General features: G+C 46.4%; 7 non-coding genes and 2 pseudogenes across 7 annotated transcripts; all 9 read left to right on the forward strand.

Moving 5' to 3' along the window:
* The first annotated feature begins 1,630 nt into the window (after positions 1-1,630).
* On the forward strand, positions 1,631-1,821 carry LOC130317273 (U2 spliceosomal RNA). Its single transcript, XR_008864428.1, has one exon. It is a non-coding gene; the product is annotated as a U2 spliceosomal RNA (small nuclear RNA).
* Positions 1,822-3,920: 2,099 nt separating this feature from the next.
* LOC130317274 (U2 spliceosomal RNA) lies at positions 3,921-4,111 on the forward strand. The gene has a single exon (XR_008864429.1). It is a non-coding gene; the product is annotated as a U2 spliceosomal RNA (small nuclear RNA).
* Positions 4,112-6,189: 2,078 nt separating this feature from the next.
* On the forward strand, positions 6,190-6,380 carry LOC130317275 (U2 spliceosomal RNA). Its single transcript, XR_008864430.1, has one exon. It is a non-coding gene; the product is annotated as a U2 spliceosomal RNA (small nuclear RNA).
* Positions 6,381-8,472: 2,092 nt separating this feature from the next.
* LOC130317277 (U2 spliceosomal RNA) lies at positions 8,473-8,663 on the forward strand. The gene has a single exon (XR_008864431.1). It is a non-coding gene; the product is annotated as a U2 spliceosomal RNA (small nuclear RNA).
* A 2,093-nt stretch (positions 8,664-10,756) lies between these two features.
* Positions 10,757-10,947, forward strand: LOC130317278 (U2 spliceosomal RNA). Its single transcript, XR_008864432.1, has one exon. It is a non-coding gene; the product is annotated as a U2 spliceosomal RNA (small nuclear RNA).
* Positions 10,948-13,050: 2,103 nt separating this feature from the next.
* Positions 13,051-13,241, forward strand: LOC130317279 (U2 spliceosomal RNA). The gene has a single exon (XR_008864433.1). It is a non-coding gene; the product is annotated as a U2 spliceosomal RNA (small nuclear RNA).
* Positions 13,242-15,339: 2,098 nt separating this feature from the next.
* Positions 15,340-15,530, forward strand: LOC130317280 (U2 spliceosomal RNA). Its single transcript, XR_008864434.1, has one exon. It is a non-coding gene; the product is annotated as a U2 spliceosomal RNA (small nuclear RNA).
* A 2,094-nt stretch (positions 15,531-17,624) lies between these two features.
* LOC130317289 (U2 spliceosomal RNA) lies at positions 17,625-17,784 on the forward strand (annotated as a pseudogene).
* A 693-nt stretch (positions 17,785-18,477) lies between these two features.
* Positions 18,478-18,658, forward strand: LOC130317285 (U2 spliceosomal RNA; annotated as a pseudogene).
* The last annotated feature ends 264 nt before the right edge of the window (positions 18,659-18,922 follow it).

Here is an 18,922-nt window from a genome sequence, read left to right on the forward strand (position 1 = left end):
TAACATGGGGGGGGGGGGTCTCCTGGCTGTTCACACAGGTGTGTCATTGCTGTACATTGACCATGCATTGCTTCTGTGGTATTGCAAAGGCAAAGACAAATGCTTCCAGCCATCCATTGCACTAATGGATTGGTCATCAGCTGGCTGTCTATGTCCCGCATCAATATAGACCAAAGTACAGAGGGTAGGCTATGCTATTGTGCACCTACCTGATGCATCAGAAGGTGCGAGGCCCTTGCTAAATTCTGTGCACAGACTTTGAGATCTATGCTTTAGACTGTATCTAAACCTGCTCCAACATGGACTGACATTCTGGCCTACTTTCAGCCGATGCGACTTGTCTGTCGCTGAACAGTCGCTTTTTATGTATTCAGCACCTATGTATAATGTTGTAAAAATGCTCTAGAAGCTAAAGTCGCAGAAATGTCACACATATTTGGCCTGCAACTTTCTGTGCGACAAATTCAGACAGGAAAAATCAGTATAAATCCTTAGAAAATTATCCCCCAGTGTCTCCATCTGCTGGCGGTATTGAATAAGCATTGCTGCACTGATGGGGTATGCATTAGACGAAAAAAAAGAAGAAAAAGAAGAATAATACGCCCAGAAAAGAGGCGAAAAGGAGAAAAACGTAAAAAAACGTGAAAAAAAAGTAAGAGGAAGAGAAGGGAAAAAAAGGTGGAAATGGGTTTAAAAGTGATTTCGGCGGAGAAATATATATATATATATATATATATATATATATATATATATATATATGCGCACACACACACATAGATATAAACGTATTCTCCGTTGAGATATTGCAGCCGCTGCTGTGTCCAGGCCCAGGAGCCTTAGCACTGTGCTGTGATGTCACTCAATACCACTGACATCACTAGGTGTAAACAACATCTCTCCTTTGCTGTGTATGTGACTATGGAGCTGTTTGGTGATGTCGTCTATTACGGCCTTCATAGAAGCAACAGGAGATTGTTGCATCCATCTTGAACCCTCAGAACTACAGTGCTATGATGTCACTCACTTCCACAGGCCTTGCAGAGTGTAAACAACAACAACCCAGCTTTGTTGTGTATGTAACCATAGGGATTTGTGATGTCACCTAGAACCTTCACAGCAGCGACAGCTTTATGAGGAGCATCAGCACTGCTCTGCCTGAGCAGAACCATCACCGCCATAGGTTGTCAAATAACCCGGATTTAACCCACACAGGTAAGTCCAATGGGGTGCAGGCATGTCCTCTATGCTTACAGCTTCCCGTGGGTGTTGGTTTGATACCGTTTGGGGACAGCCAAGGAGGCATCTGCAGGCAACAAAGGTAGGTGTGTGCTTGTGTGTGTGTTTCCTATGCAGATCCTAAGCCCAGTGTCACATGCAAGTAGGAGGAGTAGAAGGGTTCCTGGCAAATACGGGTTATGGATTGCATTTAAAAAGGCCCCGTGGGAGTGCAATGGGCCCCTGTCTTGCTGCTTAGCAATAATGGTATGGGTTTAGGTTCTGCTGTGTGTACTGGTGGTTGACTGCCCCCCAGCCCAGAGTGTGCATGGAAAATTGTCTGGCAGCCTCCCTGACAGCAAGCAGTGATAGTGCCCATGAAGGGGACCTTGTTGGGCCCGCCCCTTTCACGGTTATCGCTTCTCGGCCTTTTGGCTAAGATCAAGTGTAGTATCTGTTCTTATCAGTTTAATATCTGATACGTCCCCTATCTGGGGACCATATATTAAATGGATTTTTGAGAACGGGGGCCGATTTCGAAGCTTGCTTCCGTCGCCCTATGCATTGACCCGATATGGCAGTATCTTCGGGTACAGTGCACCACCCCCTTACAGGGTTAAAAAGAAAGATTCCTACTTTCATTGCTACCTGCTTGCTGGCTAGCCAGCTAGCCAGCCCTGTGGGCCTTGCTGCTGCTGCAGCCAAAAAACAAAAGGTGGTGCTGCTGCTGCTTCTGCTGCTTCTGCTGCTTCTGCTTGTGTCCGGCCCCTGTTGGAGCGTCCAGGCACAGGACTTCTGCTGCTGCTGACTAAATGGCCTCCTTAATTGGATCATTTGAGTAGCCAGCACACCTGTGCAGGTAGGGCATGACATGATAGGCAGCTGCCTTGATAGCGGGTGGGTGCTGAATGTTCCTAATTGACAAAATAAGATTAATGCTTATGAAGAAATATAAAATCTCATCCCTTCCCCAATATCGCGCCACACCCCTACCCCTTAATTCCCTGGTTGAACTTGATGGACATATGTCTTTTTTCGACCGTACTAACTATGTAACTATGTAACATAACATGGGGGGGGGGGTCTCCTGGCTGTTCACACAGGTGTGTCATTGCTGTACATTGACCATGCATTGCTTCTGTGGTATTGCAAAGGCAAAGACAAATGCTTCCAGCCATCCATTGCACTAATGGATTGGTCATCAGCTGGCTGTCTATGTCCCGCATCAATATAGACCAAAGTACAGAGGGTTAGGCTATGCTATTGTGCACCTACCTGATGCATCAGAAGGTGCGAGGCCCTTGCTAAATTCTGTGCACAGACTTTGAGATCTATGCTTTAGACTGTATCTAAACCTGCTCCAACATGGACTGACATTCTGGCCTACTTTCAGCCGATGCGACTTGTCTGTCGCTGAACAGTCGCTTTTTATGTATTCAGCACCTATGTATAATGTTGTAAAAATGCTCTAGAAGCTAAAGTCGCAGAAATGTCACACATATTTGGCCTGCAACTTTCTGTGCGACAAATTCAGACAGGAAAAATCAGTATAAATCCTTAGAAAATTATCCCCCAGTGTCTCCATCTGCTGGCGGTATTGAATAAGCATTGCTGCACTGATGGGGTATGCATTAGACGAAAAAAAAGAAGAAAAAGAAGAATAATACGCCCAGAAAAGAGGCGAAAAGGAGAAAAACGTAAAAAAACGTGAAAAAAAAGTAAGAGGAAGAGAAGGGAAAAAAAGGTGGAAATGGGTTTAAAAGTGATTTCGGCGGAGAAATATATATATATATATATATATATATATATATATATATATATATATATATATATGCGCACACACACACATAGATATAAACGTATTCTCCGTTGAGATATTGCAGCCGCTGCTGTGTCCAGGCCCAGGAGCCTTAGCACTGTGCTGTGATGTCACTCAATACCACTGACATCACTAGGTGTAAACAACATCTCTCCTTTGCTGTGTATGTGACTATGGAGCTGTTTGGTGATGTCGTCTATTACGGCCTTCATAGAAGCAACAGGAGATTGTTGCATCCATCTTGAACCCTCAGAACTACAGTGCTATGATGTCACTCACTTCCACAGGCCTTGCAGAGTGTAAACAACAACAACCCAGCTTTGTTGTGTATGTAACCATAGGGATTTGTGATGTCACCTAGAACCTTCACAGCAGCGACAGCTTTATGAGGAGCATCAGCACTGCTCTGCCTGAGCAGAACCATCACCGCCATAGGTTGTCAAATAACCCGGATTTAACCCACACAGGTAAGTCCAATGGGGTGCAGGCATGTCCTCTATGCTTACAGCTTCCCGTGGGTGTTGGTTTGATACCGTTTGGGGACAGCCAAGGAGGCATCTGCAGGCAACAAAGGTAGGTGTGTGCTTGTGTGTGTGTTTCCTATGCAGATCCTAAGCCCAGTGTCACATGCAAGTAGGAGGAGTAAGAAGGGTTCCTGGCAAATCCGGGTTATGGATTGCATTTAAAAAGGCCCCGTGGGAGTGCAATGGGCCCCTGTCTTGCTGCTTAGCAATAATGGTATGGGTTTAGGTTCTGCTGTGTGTACTGGTGGTTGACTGCCCCCCAGCCCAGAGTGTGCATGGAAAATTGTCTGGCAGCCTCCCTGACAGCAAGCAGTGATAGTGCCCATGAAGGGGACCTTGTTGGGCCCGCCCCTTTCACGGTTATCGCTTCTCGGCCTTTTGGCTAAGATCAAGTGTAGTATCTGTTCTTATCAGTTTAATATCTGATACGTCCCCTATCTGGGGACCATATATTAAATGGATTTTTGAGAACGGGGGCCGATTTCGAAGCTTGCTTCCGTCGCCCTATGCATTGACCCGATATGGCAGTATCTTCGGGTACAGTGCACCACCCCCTTACAGGGTTAAAAAGAAAGATTCCTACTTTCATTGCTACCTGCTTGCTGGCTAGCCAGCTAGCCAGCCCTGTGGGCCTTGCTGCTGCTGCAGCCAAAAAACAAAAGGTGGTGCTGCTGCTGCTTCTGCTGCTTCTGCTTCTGCTTGTGTCTGGCCCCTGTTGGAGCGTCCAGGCACAGGACTTCTGCTGCTGCTGACTAAATGGCCTCCTTAATTGGATCATTTGAGTAGCCAGCACACCTGTGCAGGTAGGGCATGACATGATAGGCAGCTGCCTTGATAGCGGGTGGGTGCTGAATGTTCCTAATTGACAAAATAAGATTAATGCTTATGAAGAAATATAAAATCTCATCCCTTCCCCAATATCGCGCCACACCCCTACCCCTTAATTCCCTGGTTGAACTTGATGGACATATGTCTTTTTTCGACCGTACTAACTATGTAACTATGTAACATAACATGGGGGGGGGGGGGTCTCCTGGCTGTTCACACAGGTGTGTCATTGCTGTACATTGACCATGCATTGCTTCTGTGGTATTGCAAAGGCAAAGACAAATGCTTCCAGCCATCCATTGCACTAATGGATTGGTCATCAGCTGGCTGTCTATGTCCCGCATCAATATAGACCAAAGTACAGAGGGTTAGGCTATGCTATTGTGCACCTACCTGATGCATCAGAAGGTGCGAGGCCCTTGCTAAATTCTGTGCACAGACTTTGAGATCTATGCTTTAGACTGTATCTAAACCTGCTCCAACATGGACTGACATTCTGGCCTACTTTCAGCCGATGCGACTTGTCTGTCGCTGAACAGTCGCTTTTTATGTATTCAGCACCTATGTATAATGTTGTAAAAATGCTCTAGAAGCTAAAGTCGCAGAAATGTCACACATATTTGGCCTGCAACTTTCTGTGCGACAAATTCAGACAGGAAAAATCAGTATAAATCCTTAGAAAATTATCCCCCAGTGTCTCCATCTGCTGGCGGTATTGAATAAGCATTGCTGCACTGATGGGGTATGCATTAGACGAAAAAAAAGAAGAAAAAGAAGAATAATACGCCCAGAAAAGAGGCGAAAAGGAGAAAAACGTAAAAAAACGTGAAAAAAAAGTAAGAGGAAGAGAAGGGAAAAAAAGGTGGAAATGGGTTTAAAAGTGATTTCGGCGGAGAAATATATATATATATATATATATATATATATATATGCGCACACACACACATAGATATAAACGTATTCTCCGTTGAGATATTGCAGCCGCTGCTGTGTCCAGGCCCAGGAGCCTTAGCACTGTGCTGTGATGTCACTCAATACCACTGACATCACTAGGTGTAAACAACATCTCTCCTTTGCTGTGTATGTGACTATGGAGCTGTTTGGTGATGTCGTCTATTACGGCCTTCATAGAAGCAACAGGAGATTGTTGCATCCATCTTGAACCCTCAGAACTACAGTGCTATGATGTCACTCACTTCCACAGGCCTTGCAGAGTGTAAACAACAACAACCCAGCTTTGTTGTGTATGTAACCATAGGGATTTGTGATGTCACCTAGAACCTTCACAGCAGCGACAGCTTTATGAGGAGCATCAGCACTGCTCTGCCTGAGCAGAACCATCACCGCCATAGGTTGTCAAATAACCCGGATTTAACCCACACAGGTAAGTCCAATGGGGTGCAGGCATGTCCTCTATGCTTACAGCTTCCCGTGGGTGTTGGTTTGATACCGTTTGGGGACAGCCAAGGAGGCATCTGCAGGCAACAAAGGTAGGTGTGTGCTTGTGTGTGTGTTTCCTATGCAGATCCTAAGCCCAGTGTCACATGCAAGTAGGAGGAGTAAGAAGGGTTCCTGGCAAATCCGGGTTATGGATTGCATTTAAAAAGGCCCCGTGGGAGTGCAATGGGCCCCTGTCTTGCTGCTTAGCAATAATGGTATGGGTTTAGGTTCTGCTGTGTGTACTGGTGGTTGACTGCCCCCCAGCCCAGAGTGTGCATGGAAAATTGTCTGGCAGCCTCCCTGACAGCAAGCAGTGATAGTGCCCATGAAGGGGACCTTGTTGGGCCCGCCCCTTTCACGGTTATCGCTTCTCGGCCTTTTGGCTAAGATCAAGTGTAGTATCTGTTCTTATCAGTTTAATATCTGATACGTCCCCTATCTGGGGACCATATATTAAATGGATTTTTGAGAACGGGGGCCGATTTCGAAGCTTGCTTCCGTCGCCCTATGCATTGACCCGATATGGCAGTATCTTCGGGTACAGTGCACCACCCCCTTACAGGGTTAAAAAGAAAGATTCCTACTTTCATTGCTACCTGCTTGCTGGCTAGCCAGCTAGCCAGCCCTGTGGGCCTTGCTGCTGCTGCAGCCAAAAAACAAAAGGTGGTGCTGCTGCTGCTTCTGCTGCTTCTGCTTCTGCTTGTGTCTGGCCCCTGTTGGAGCGTCCAGGCACAGGACTTCTGCTGCTGCTGACTAAATGGCCTCCTTAATTGGATCATTTGAGTAGCCAGCACACCTGTGCAGGTAGGGCATGACATGATAGGCAGCTGCCTTGATAGCGGGTGGGTGCTGAATGTTCCTAATTGACAAAATAAGATTAATGCTTATGAAGAAATATAAAATCTCATCCCTTCCCCAATATCGCGCCACACCCCTACCCCTTAATTCCCTGGTTGAACTTGATGGACATATGTCTTTTTTCGACCGTACTAACTATGTAACTATGTAACATAACATGGGGGGGGGGGGGGGTCTCCTGGCTGTTCACACAGGTGTGTCATTGCTGTACATTGACCATGCATTGCTTCTGTGGTATTGCAAAGGCAAAGACAAATGCTTCCAGCCATCCATTGCACTAATGGATTGGTCATCAGCTGGCTGTCTATGTCCCGCATCAATATAGACCAAAGTACAGAGGGTTAGGCTATGCTATTGTGCACCTACCTGATGCATCAGAAGGTGCGAGGCCCTTGCTAAATTCTGTGCACAGACTTTGAGATCTATGCTTTAGACTGTATCTAAACCTGCTCCAACATGGACTGACATTCTGGCCTACTTTCAGCCGATGCGACTTGTCTGTCGCTGAACAGTCGCTTTTTATGTATTCAGCACCTATGTATAATGTTGTAAAAATGCTCTAGAAGCTAAAGTCGCAGAAATGTCACACATATTTGGCCTGCAACTTTCTGTGCGACAAATTCAGACAGGAAAAATCAGTATAAATCCTTAGAAAATTATCCCCCAGTGTCTCCATCTGCTGGCGGTATTGAATAAGCATTGCTGCACTGATGGGGTATGCATTAGACGAAAAAAAAGAAGAAAAAGAAGAATAATACACCCAGAAAAGAGGCGAAAAGGAGAAAAACGTAAAAAAACGTGAAAAAAAAGTAAGAGGAAGAGAAGGGAAAAAAAGGTGGAAATGGGTTTAAAAGTGATTTCGGCGGAGAAATATATATATATATATATATATATATATATATATATATATATATATGCGCACACACACACATAGATATAAACGTATTCTCCGTTGAGATATTGCAGCCGCTGCTGTGTCCAGGCCCAGGAGCCTTAGCACTGTGCTGTGATGTCACTCAATACCACTGACATCACTAGGTGTAAACAACATCTCTCCTTTGCTGTGTATGTGACTATGGAGCTGTTTGGTGATGTCGTCTATTACGGCCTTCATAGAAGCAACAGGAGATTGTTGCATCCATCTTGAACCCTCAGAACTACAGTGCTATGATGTCACTCACTTCCACAGGCCTTGCAGAGTGTAAACAACAACAACCCAGCTTTGTTGTGTATGTAACCATAGGGATTTGTGATGTCACCTAGAACCTTCACAGCAGCGACAGCTTTATGAGGAGCATCAGCACTGCTCTGCCTGAGCAGAACCATCACCGCCATAGGTTGTCAAATAACCCGGATTTAACCCACACAGGTAAGTCCAATGGGGTGCAGGCATGTCCTCTATGCTTACAGCTTCCCGTGGGTGTTGGTTTGATACCGTTTGGGGACAGCCAAGGAGGCATCTGCAGGCAACAAAGGTAGGTGTGTGCTTGTGTGTGTGTTTCCTATGCAGATCCTAAGCCCAGTGTCACATGCAAGTAGGAGGAGTAAGAAGGGTTCCTGGCAAATCCGGGTTATGGATTGCATTTAAAAAGGCCCCGTGGGAGTGCAATGGGCCCCTGTCTTGCTGCTTAGCAATAATGGTATGGGTTTAGGTTCTGCTGTGTGTACTGGTGGTTGACTGCCCCCCAGCCCAGAGTGTGCATGGAAAATTGTCTGGCAGCCTCCCTGACAGCAAGCAGTGATAGTGCCCATGAAGGGGACCTTGTTGGGCCCGCCCCTTTCACGGTTATCGCTTCTCGGCCTTTTGGCTAAGATCAAGTGTAGTATCTGTTCTTATCAGTTTAATATCTGATACGTCCCCTATCTGGGGACCATATATTAAATGGATTTTTGAGAACGGGGGCCGATTTCGAAGCTTGCTTCCGTCGCCCTATGCATTGACCCGATATGGCAGTATCTTCGGGTACAGTGCACCACCCCCTTACAGGGTTAAAAAGAAAGATTCCTACTTTCATTGCTACCTGCTTGCTGGCTAGCCAGCTAGCCAGCCCTGTGGGCCTTGCTGCTGCTGCAGCCAAAAAACAAAAGGTGGTGCTGCTGCTGCTTCTGCTGCTTCTGCTTCTGCTTGTGTCTGGCCCCTGTTGGAGCGTCCAGGCACAGGACTTCTGCTGCTGCTGACTAAATGGCCTCCTTAATTGGATCATTTGAGTAGCCAGCACACCTGTGCAGGTAGGGCATGACATGATAGGCAGCTGCCTTGATAGCGGGTGGGTGCTGAATGTTCCTAATTGACAAAATAAGATTAATGCTTATGAAGAAATATAAAATCTCATCCCTTCCCCAATATCGCGCCACACCCCTACCCCTTAATTCCCTGGTTGAACTTGATGGACATATGTCTTTTTTCGACCGTACTAACTATGTAACTATGTAACATAACATGGGGGGGGGGGGGGTCTCCTGGCTGTTCACACAGGTGTGTCATTGCTGTACATTGACCATGCATTGCTTCTGTGGTATTGCAAAGGCAAAGACAAATGCTTCCAGCCATCCATTGCACTAATGGATTGGTCATCAGCTGGCTGTCTATGTCCCGCATCAATATAGACCAAAGTACAGAGGGTTAGGCTATGCTATTGTGCACCTACCTGATGCATCAGAAGGTGCGAGGCCCTTGCTAAATTCTGTGCACAGACTTTGAGATCTATGCTTTAGACTGTATCTAAACCTGCTCCAACATGGACTGACATTCTGGCCTACTTTCAGCCGATGCGACTTGTCTGTCGCTGAACAGTCGCTTTTTATGTATTCAGCACCTATGTATAATGTTGTAAAAATGCTCTAGAAGCTAAAGTCGCAGAAATGTCACACATATTTGGCCTGCAACTTTCTGTGCGACAAATTCAGACAGGAAAAATCAGTATAAATCCTTAGAAAATTATCCCCCAGTGTCTCCATCTGCTGGCGGTATTGAATAAGCATTGCTGCACTGATGGGGTATGCATTAGACGAAAAAAAAGAAGAAAAAGAAGAATAATACGCCCAGAAAAGAGGCGAAAAGGAGAAAAACGTAAAAAAACGTGAAAAAAAAGTAAGAGGAAGAGAAGGGAAAAAAAGGTGGAAATGGGTTTAAAAGTGATTTCGGCGGAGAAATATATATATATATATATATATATATATATATATATATATATATATATGCGCACACACACACATAGATATAAACGTATTCTCCGTTGAGATATTGCAGCCGCTGCTGTGTCCAGGCCCAGGAGCCTTAGCACTGTGCTGTGATGTCACTCAATACCACTGACATCACTAGGTGTAAACAACATCTCTCCTTTGCTGTGTATGTGACTATGGAGCTGTTTGGTGATGTCGTCTATTACGGCCTTCATAGAAGCAACAGGAGATTGTTGCATCCATCTTGAACCCTCAGAACTACAGTGCTATGATGTCACTCACTTCCACAGGCCTTGCAGAGTGTAAACAACAACAACCCAGCTTTGTTGTGTATGTAACCATAGGGATTTGTGATGTCACCTAGAACCTTCACAGCAGCGACAGCTTTATGAGGAGCATCAGCACTGCTCTGCCTGAGCAGAACCATCACCGCCATAGGTTGTCAAATAACCCGGATTTAACCCACACAGGTAAGTCCAATGGGGTGCAGGCATGTCCTCTATGCTTACAGCTTCCCGTGGGTGTTGGTTTGATACCGTTTGGGGACAGCCAAGGAGGCATCTGCAGGCAACAAAGGTAGGTGTGTGCTTGTGTGTGTGTTTCCTATGCAGATCCTAAGCCCAGTGTCACATGCAAGTAGGAGGAGTAAGAAGGGTTCCTGGCAAATCCGGGTTATGGATTGCATTTAAAAAGGCCCCGTGGGAGTGCAATGGGCCCCTGTCTTGCTGCTTAGCAATAATGGTATGGGTTTAGGTTCTGCTGTGTGTACTGGTGGTTGACTGCCCCCCAGCCCAGAGTGTGCATGGAAAATTGTCTGGCAGCCTCCCTGACAGCAAGCAGTGATAGTGCCCATGAAGGGGACCTTGTTGGGCCCGCCCCTTTCACGGTTATCGCTTCTCGGCCTTTTGGCTAAGATCAAGTGTAGTATCTGTTCTTATCAGTTTAATATCTGATACGTCCCCTATCTGGGGACCATATATTAAATGGATTTTTGAGAACGGGGGCCGATTTCGAAGCTTGCTTCCGTCGCCCTATGCATTGACCCGATATGGCAGTATCTTCGGGTACAGTGCACCACCCCCTTACAGGGTTAAAAAGAAAGATTCCTACTTTCATTGCTACCTGCTTGCTGGCTAGCCAGCTAGCCAGCCCTGTGGGCCTTGCTGCTGCTGCAGCCAAAAAACAAAAGGTGGTGCTGCTGCTGCTTCTGCTGCTTCTGCTTCTGCTTGTGTCTGGCCCCTGTTGGAGCGTCCAGGCACAGGACTTCTGCTGCTGCTGACTAAATGGCCTCCTTAATTGGATCATTTGAGTAGCCAGCACACCTGTGCAGGTAGGGCATGACATGATAGGCAGCTGCCTTGATAGCGGGTGGGTGCTGAATGTTCCTAATTGACAAAATAAGATTAATGCTTATGAAGAAATATAAAATCTCATCCCTTCCCCAATATCGCGCCACACCCCTACCCCTTAATTCCCTGGTTGAACTTGATGGACATATGTCTTTTTTCGACCGTACTAACTATGTAACTATGTAACATAACATGGGGGGGGGGGGGGTCTCCTGGCTGTTCACACAGGTGTGTCATTGCTGTACATTGACCATGCATTGCTTCTGTGGTATTGCAAAGGCAAAGACAAATGCTTCCAGCCATCCATTGCACTAATGGATTGGTCATCAGCTGGCTGTCTATGTCCCGCATCAATATAGACCAAAGTACAGAGGGTTAGGCTATGCTATTGTGCACCTACCTGATGCATCAGAAGGTGCGAGGCCCTTGCTAAATTCTGTGCACAGACTTTGAGATCTATGCTTTAGACTGTATCTAAACCTGCTCCAACATGGACTGACATTCTGGCCTACTTTCAGCCGATGCGACTTGTCTGTCGCTGAACAGTCGCTTTTTATGTATTCAGCACCTATGTATAATGTTGTAAAAATGCTCTAGAAGCTAAAGTCGCAGAAATGTCACACATATTTGGCCTGCAACTTTCTGTGCGACAAATTCAGACAGGAAAAATCAGTATAAATCCTTAGAAAATTATCCCCCAGTGTCTCCATCTGCTGGCGGTATTGAATAAGCATTGCTGCACTGATGGGGTATGCATTAGACGAAAAAAAAGAAGAAAAAGAAGAATAATACGCCCAGAAAAGAGGCGAAAAGGAGAAAAACGTAAAAAAACGTGAAAAAAAAGTAAGAGGAAGAGAAGGGAAAAAAAGGTGGAAATGGGTTTAAAAGTGATTTCGGCGGAGAAATATATATATATATATATATATATATATATATATATATATATATATATATATATATATGCGCACACACACACATAGATATAAACGTATTCTCCGTTGAGATATTGCAGCCGCTGCTGTGTCCAGGCCCAGGAGCCTTAGCACTGTGCTGTGATGTCACTCAATACCACTGACATCACTAGGTGTAAACAACATCTCTCCTTTGCTGTGTATGTGACTATGGAGCTGTTTGGTGATGTCGTCTATTACGGCCTTCATAGAAGCAACAGGAGATTGTTGCATCCATCTTGAACCCTCAGAACTACAGTGCTATGATGTCACTCACTTCCACAGGCCTTGCAGAGTGTAAACAACAACAACCCAGCTTTGTTGTGTATGTAACCATAGGGATTTGTGATGTCACCTAGAACCTTCACAGCAGCGACAGCTTTATGAGGAGCATCAGCACTGCTCTGCCTGAGCAGAACCATCACCGCCATAGGTTGTCAAATAACCCGGATTTAACCCACACAGGTAAGTCCAATGGGGTGCAGGCATGTCCTCTATGCTTACAGCTTCCCGTGGGTGTTGGTTTGATACCGTTTGGGGACAGCCAAGGAGGCATCTGCAGGCAACAAAGGTAGGTGTGTGCTTGTGTGTGTGTTTCCTATGCAGATCCTAAGCCCAGTGTCACATGCAAGTAGGAGGAGTAAGAAGGGTTCCTGGCAAATCCGGGTTATGGATTGCATTTAAAAAGGCCCCGTGGGAGTGCAATGGGCCCCTGTCTTGCTGCTTAGCAATAATGGTATGGGTTTAGGTTCTGCTGTGTGTACTGGTGGTTGACTGCCCCCCAGCCCAGAGTGTGCATGGAAAATTGTCTGGCAGCCTCCCTGACAGCAAGCAGTGATAGTGCCCATGAAGGGGACCTTGTTGGGCCCGCCCCTTTCACGGTTATCGCTTCTCGGCCTTTTGGCTAAGATCAAGTGTAGTATCTGTTCTTATCAGTTTAATATCTGATACGTCCCCTATCTGGGGACCATATATTAAATGGATTTTTGAGAACGGGGGCCGATTTCGAAGCTTGCTTCCGTCGCCCTATGCATTGACCCGATATGGCAGTATCTTCGGGTACAGTGCACCACCCCCTTACAGGGTTAAAAAGAAAGATTCCTACTTTCATTGCTACCTGCTTGCTGGCTAGCCAGCCAGCCAGCCCTGTGGGCCTTGCTGCTGCTGCAGCCAAAAAACAAAAGGTGGTGCTGCTGCTGCTTCTGCTGCTTCTGCTTCTGCTTGTGTCTGGCCCCTGTTGGAGCGTCCAGGCACAGGACTTCTGCTGCTGCTGACTAAATGGCCTCCTTAATTGGATCATTTGAGTAGCCAGCACACCTGTGCAGGTAGGGCATGACATGATAGGCAGCTGCCTTGATAGCGGGTGGGTGCTGAATGTTCCTAATTGACAAAATAAGATTAATGCTTATGAAGAAATATAAAATCTCATCCCTTCCCCAATATCGTGCCACACCCCTACCCCTTAATTCCCTGGTTGAACTTGATGGACATATGTCTTTTTTCGACCGTACTAACTATGTAACTATGTAACATAACATGGGGGGGGGGGGGGGTCTCCTGGCTGTTCACACAGGTGTGTCATTGCTGTACATTGACCATGCATTGCTTCTGTGGTATTGCAAAGGCAAAGACAAATGCTTCCAGCCATCCATTGCACTAATGGATTGGTCATCAGCTGGCTGTCTATGTCTCGCATCAATATAGACCAAAGTACAGAGGGTTAGGCTATGCTATTGTGCACCTACCTGATGCATCAGAAGGTGCGAGGCCCTTGCTAAATTCTGTGCACAGACTTTGAGATCTATGCTTTAGACTGTATCTAAACCTGCTCCAACATGGACTGACATTCTGGCCTACTTTCAGCCGATGCGACTTGTCTGTCGCTGAACAGTCGCTTTTTATGTATTCAGCACCTATGTATAATGTTGTAAAAATGCTCTAGAAGCTAAAGTCGCAGAAATGTCACACATATTTGGCCTGCAACTTTCTGTGCGACAAATTCAGACAGGAAAAATCAGTATAAATCCTTAGAAAATTATCCCCCAGTGTCTCCATCTGCTGGCGGTATTGAATAAGCATTGCTGCACTGATGGGGTATGCATTAGACGAAAAAAAAGAAGAAAAAGAAGAATAATACGCCCAGAAAAGAGGCGAAAAGGAGAAAAACGTAAAAAAACGTGAAAAAAAAGTAAGAGGAAGAGAAGGGAAAAAAAGGTGGAAATGGGTTTAAAAGTGATTTCGGCGGAGAAATATATATATATATATATATATATATATATATATATATATATATATATATATGCGCACACACACACATAGATATAAACGTATTCTCCGTTGAGATATTTCAGCCGCTGCTGTGTCCAGGCCCAGGAGCCTTAGCACTGTGCTGTGATGTCACTCAATACCACTGACATCACTAGGTGTAAACAACATCTCTCCTTTGCTGTGTATGTGACTATGGAGCTGTTTGGTGATGTCGTCTATTACGGCCTTCATAGAAGCAACAGGAGATTGTTGCATCCATCTTGAACCCTCAGAACTACAGTGCTATGATGTCACTCACTTCCACAGGCCTTGCAGAGTGTAAACAACAACAACCCAGCTTTGTTGTGTATGTAACCATAGGGATTTGTGATGTCACCTAGAACCTTCACAGCAGCGACAGCTTTATGAGGAGCATCAGCACTGCTCTGCCTGAGCAGAACCATCACCGCCATAGGTTGTCAAATAACCCGGATTTAACCCACACAGGTAAGTCCAATGGGGTGCAGGCATGTCCTCTATGCTTACAGCTTCCCGTGGGTGTTGGTTTGATACCGTTTGGGGACAGCCAAGGAGGCATCTGCAGGCAACAAAGGTAGGTGTGTGCTTGTGTGTGTGTTTCCTATGCAGATCCTAAGCCCAGTGTCACATGCAAGTAGGAGGAGTAAGAAGGGTTCCTGGCAAATCCGGGTTATGGATTGCATTTAAAAAGGCCCCGTGGGAGTGCAATGGGCCCCTGTCTTGCTGCTTAGCAATAATGGTATGGGTTTAGGTTCTGCTGTGTGTACTGGTGGTTGACTGCCCCCCAGCCCAGAGTGTGCATGGAAAATTGTCTGGCAGCCTCCCTGACAGCAAGCAGTGATAGTGCCCATGAAGGGGACCTTGTTGGGCCCGCCCCTTTCACGGTTATCGCTTCTCGGCCTTTTGGCTAAGATCAAGTGTAGTATCTGTTCTTATCAGTTTAATATCTGATACGTCCCCTATCTGGGGACCATATATTAAATGGATTTTTGAGAACGGGGGCCGATTTCGAAGCTTGCTTCCGTCGCCCTATGCATTGACCCGATATGGCAGTATCTTCGGGTACAGTGCACCACCCCCTTACAGGGTTAAAAAGAAAGATTCCTACTTTCATTGCTACCTGCTTGCTGGCTAGCCAGCTAGCCAGCCCTGTGGGCCTTGCTGCTGCTGCAGCCAAAAAACAAAAGGTGGTGCTGCTGCTGCTTCTGCTGCTTCTGCTTCTGCTTGTGTCTGGCCCCTGTTGGAGCGTCCAGGCACAGGACTTCTGCTGCTGCTGACTAAATGGCCTCCTTAATTGGATCATTTGAGTAGCCAGCACACCTGTGCAGGTAGGGCATGACATGATAGGCAGCTGCCTTGATAGCGGGTGGGTGCTGAATGTTCCTAATTGACAAAATAAGATTAATGCTTATGAAGAAATATAAAATCTCATCCCTTCCCCAATATCGCGCCACACCCCTACCCCTTAATTCCCTGGTTGAACTTGATGGACATATGTCTTTTTTCGACCGTACTAACTATGTAACTATGTAACATAACATGGGGGGGGGGGGGGGTCTCCTGGCTGTTCACACAGGTGTGTCATTGCTGTACATTGACCATGCATTGCTTCTGTGGTATTGCAAAGGCAAAGACAAATGCTTCCAGCCATCCATTGCACTAATGGATTGGTCATCAGCTGGCTGTCTATGTCCCGCATCAATATAGACCAAAGTACAGAGGGTTAGGCTATGCTATTGTGCACCTACCTGATGCATCAGAAGGTGCGAGGCCCTTGCTAAATTCTGTGCACAGACTTTGAGATCTATGCTTTAGACTGTATCTAAACCTGCTCCAACATGGACTGACATTCTGGCCTACTTTCAGCCGATGCGACTTGTCTGTCGCTGAACAGTCGCTTTTTATGTATTCAGCACCTATGTATAATGTTGTAAAAATGCTCTAGAAGCTAAAGTCGCAGAAATGTCACACATATTTGGCCTGCAACTTTCTGTGCGACAAATTCAGACAGGAAAAATCAGTATAAATCCTTAGAAAATTATCCCCCAGTGTCTCCATCTGCTGGCGGTATTGAATAAGCATTGCTGCACTGATGGGGTATGCATTAGACGAAAAAAAAGAAGAAAAAGAAGAATAATACGCCCAGAAAAGAGGCGAAAAGGAGAAAAACGTAAAAAAACGTGAAAAAAAAGTAAGAGGAAGAGAAGGGAAAAAAAGGTGGAAATGGGTTTAAAAGTGATTTCGGCGGAGAAATATATATATATATATATATATATATATATATATATATATATATATATGCGCACACACACACATAGATATAAACGTATTCTCCGTTGAGATATTGCAGCCGCTGCTGTGTCCAGGCCCAGGAGCCTTAGCACTGTGCTGTGATGTCACTCAATACCACTGACATCACTAGGTGTAAACAACATCTCTCCTTTGCTGTGTATGTGACTATGGAGCTGTTTGGTGATGTCGTCTATTACGGCCTTCATAGAAGCAACAGGAGATTGTTGCATCCATCTTGAACCCTCAGAACTACAGTGCTATGATGTCACTCACTTCCACAGGCCTTGCAGAGTGTAAACAACAACAACCCAGCTTTGTTGTGTATGTAACCATAGGGATTTGTGATGTCACCTAGAACCTTCACAGCAGCGACAGCTTTATGAGGAGCATCAGCACTGCTCTGCCTGAGCAGAACCATCACCGCCATAGGTTGTCAAATAACCCGGATTTAACCCACACAGGTAAGTCCAATGGGGTGCAGGCATGTCCTCTATGCTTACAGCTTCCCGTGGGTGTTGGTTTGATACCGTTTGGGGACAGCCAAGGAGGCATCTGCAGGCAACAAAGGTAGGTGTGTGCTTGTGTGTGTGTTTCCTATGCAGATCCTAAGCCCAGTGTCACATGCAAGTAGGAGGAGTAAGAAGGGTTCCTGGCAAATCCGGGTTATGGATTGCATTTAAAAAGGCCCCGTGGGAGTGCAATGGGCCCCTGTCTTGCTGCTTAGCAATAATGGTATGGGTTTAGGTTCTGCTGTGTGTACTGGTGGTTGACTGCCCCCCAGCCCAGAGTGTGCATGGAAAATTGTCTGGCAGCCTCCCTGACAGCAAGCAGTGATAGTGCCCATGAAGGGGACCTTGTTGGGCCCGCCCCTTTCACGGTTATCGCTTCTCGGCCTTTTGGCTAAGATCAAGTGTAGTATCTGTTCTTATCAGTTTTCATGCTGGTGGGGATGGGTGCTGCATGGAGGATGCAGGTGTACCAGGGCTTTCCGGGGCTGGTTCTGAGGAATCAGCTCGACAGCTGCCCCGATGTGACCTGTTCCCTCCGGGTCTCGCCATGAGGCTGAGAGGGTCTAGAGCCGAGGTACTTTTGTGCCTCGGGGAGTGGTGACCCCGAGGTGCCGAAACTCACTGGGAAAATAGACTCACTGGGTTGAAGCACGGGCACCATAATCTCTTCACCTTGTGGCACTCACCTCTTGATTCCCGGCCTTCTGGCTAGGATCAGAGAAATTTTTATAGATCCGGCCGGATGTCCGGGCAGTATATCTGCACACATTCACTTATTTATTTCTTTTTTGTCTCACTGTGTCACTTTTTGTGTGTTGTGTGTTCACAGGATTTGTCAGGATGCGGTAGCCCTTCTGGGTGTCCCTCCTGGCGGTCTAGGGGAGGTGTGTGTGGCCATTAGGTTCCGCACCTCCCTGCAAACACCCCGGGTACTCCTGCTTTGGCAGGGTACCTACCGTAATCGGCTCTGCGGGCAGATACCTTGGCTAATGCCAAGGGGGATGCCGGGAGCATTTGTGGTCCCCTAGTAGCTTCGGCGAAAAGGGACATCGAACCTGGAACCTCGCAGGTACCTTTTGGTCCGGAGGCGAAGGGTAAGGTTTGTTGGGGGGCCTCTCTCCTATCGGAGAAGGGCTTGCGATAGACCGCATCCTTTGTGCACGTTTTTTTAGTGTAACACGTTTGCACTTTTTCTTGCACTTTGGGTGAATCGAAAGCACGTTCCTCGGCTTTAGATAAAAAAAGAAAAAAATCTGTTCTTATCAGTTTAATATCTGATACGTCCCCTATCTGGGGACCATATATTAAATGGATTTTTGAGAACGGGGGCCGATTTCGAAGCTTGCTTCCGTCGCCCTATGCATTGACCCGATATGGCAGTATCTTCGGGTACAGTGCACCACCCCCTTACAGGGTTAAAAAGAAAGATTCCTACTTTCATTGCTACCTGCTTGCTGGCTAGCCAGCTAGCCAGCCCTGTGGGCCTTGCTGCTGCTGCAGCCAAAAAACAAAAGGTGGTGCTGCTGCTGCTTCTGCTGCTTCTGCTTCTGCTTGTGTCTGGCCCCTGTTGGAGCGTCCAGGCACAGGACTTCTGCTGCTGCTGACTAAATGGCCTCCTTAATTGGATCATTTGAGTAGCCAGCACACCTGTGCAGGTAGGGCATGACAT

Source organism: Hyla sarda, unplaced genomic scaffold (assembly GCF_029499605.1).
Source record: "Hyla sarda isolate aHylSar1 unplaced genomic scaffold, aHylSar1.hap1 scaffold_1984, whole genome shotgun sequence".
NCBI classification, from domain to species: domain Eukaryota; kingdom Metazoa; phylum Chordata; class Amphibia; order Anura; family Hylidae; genus Hyla; species Hyla sarda.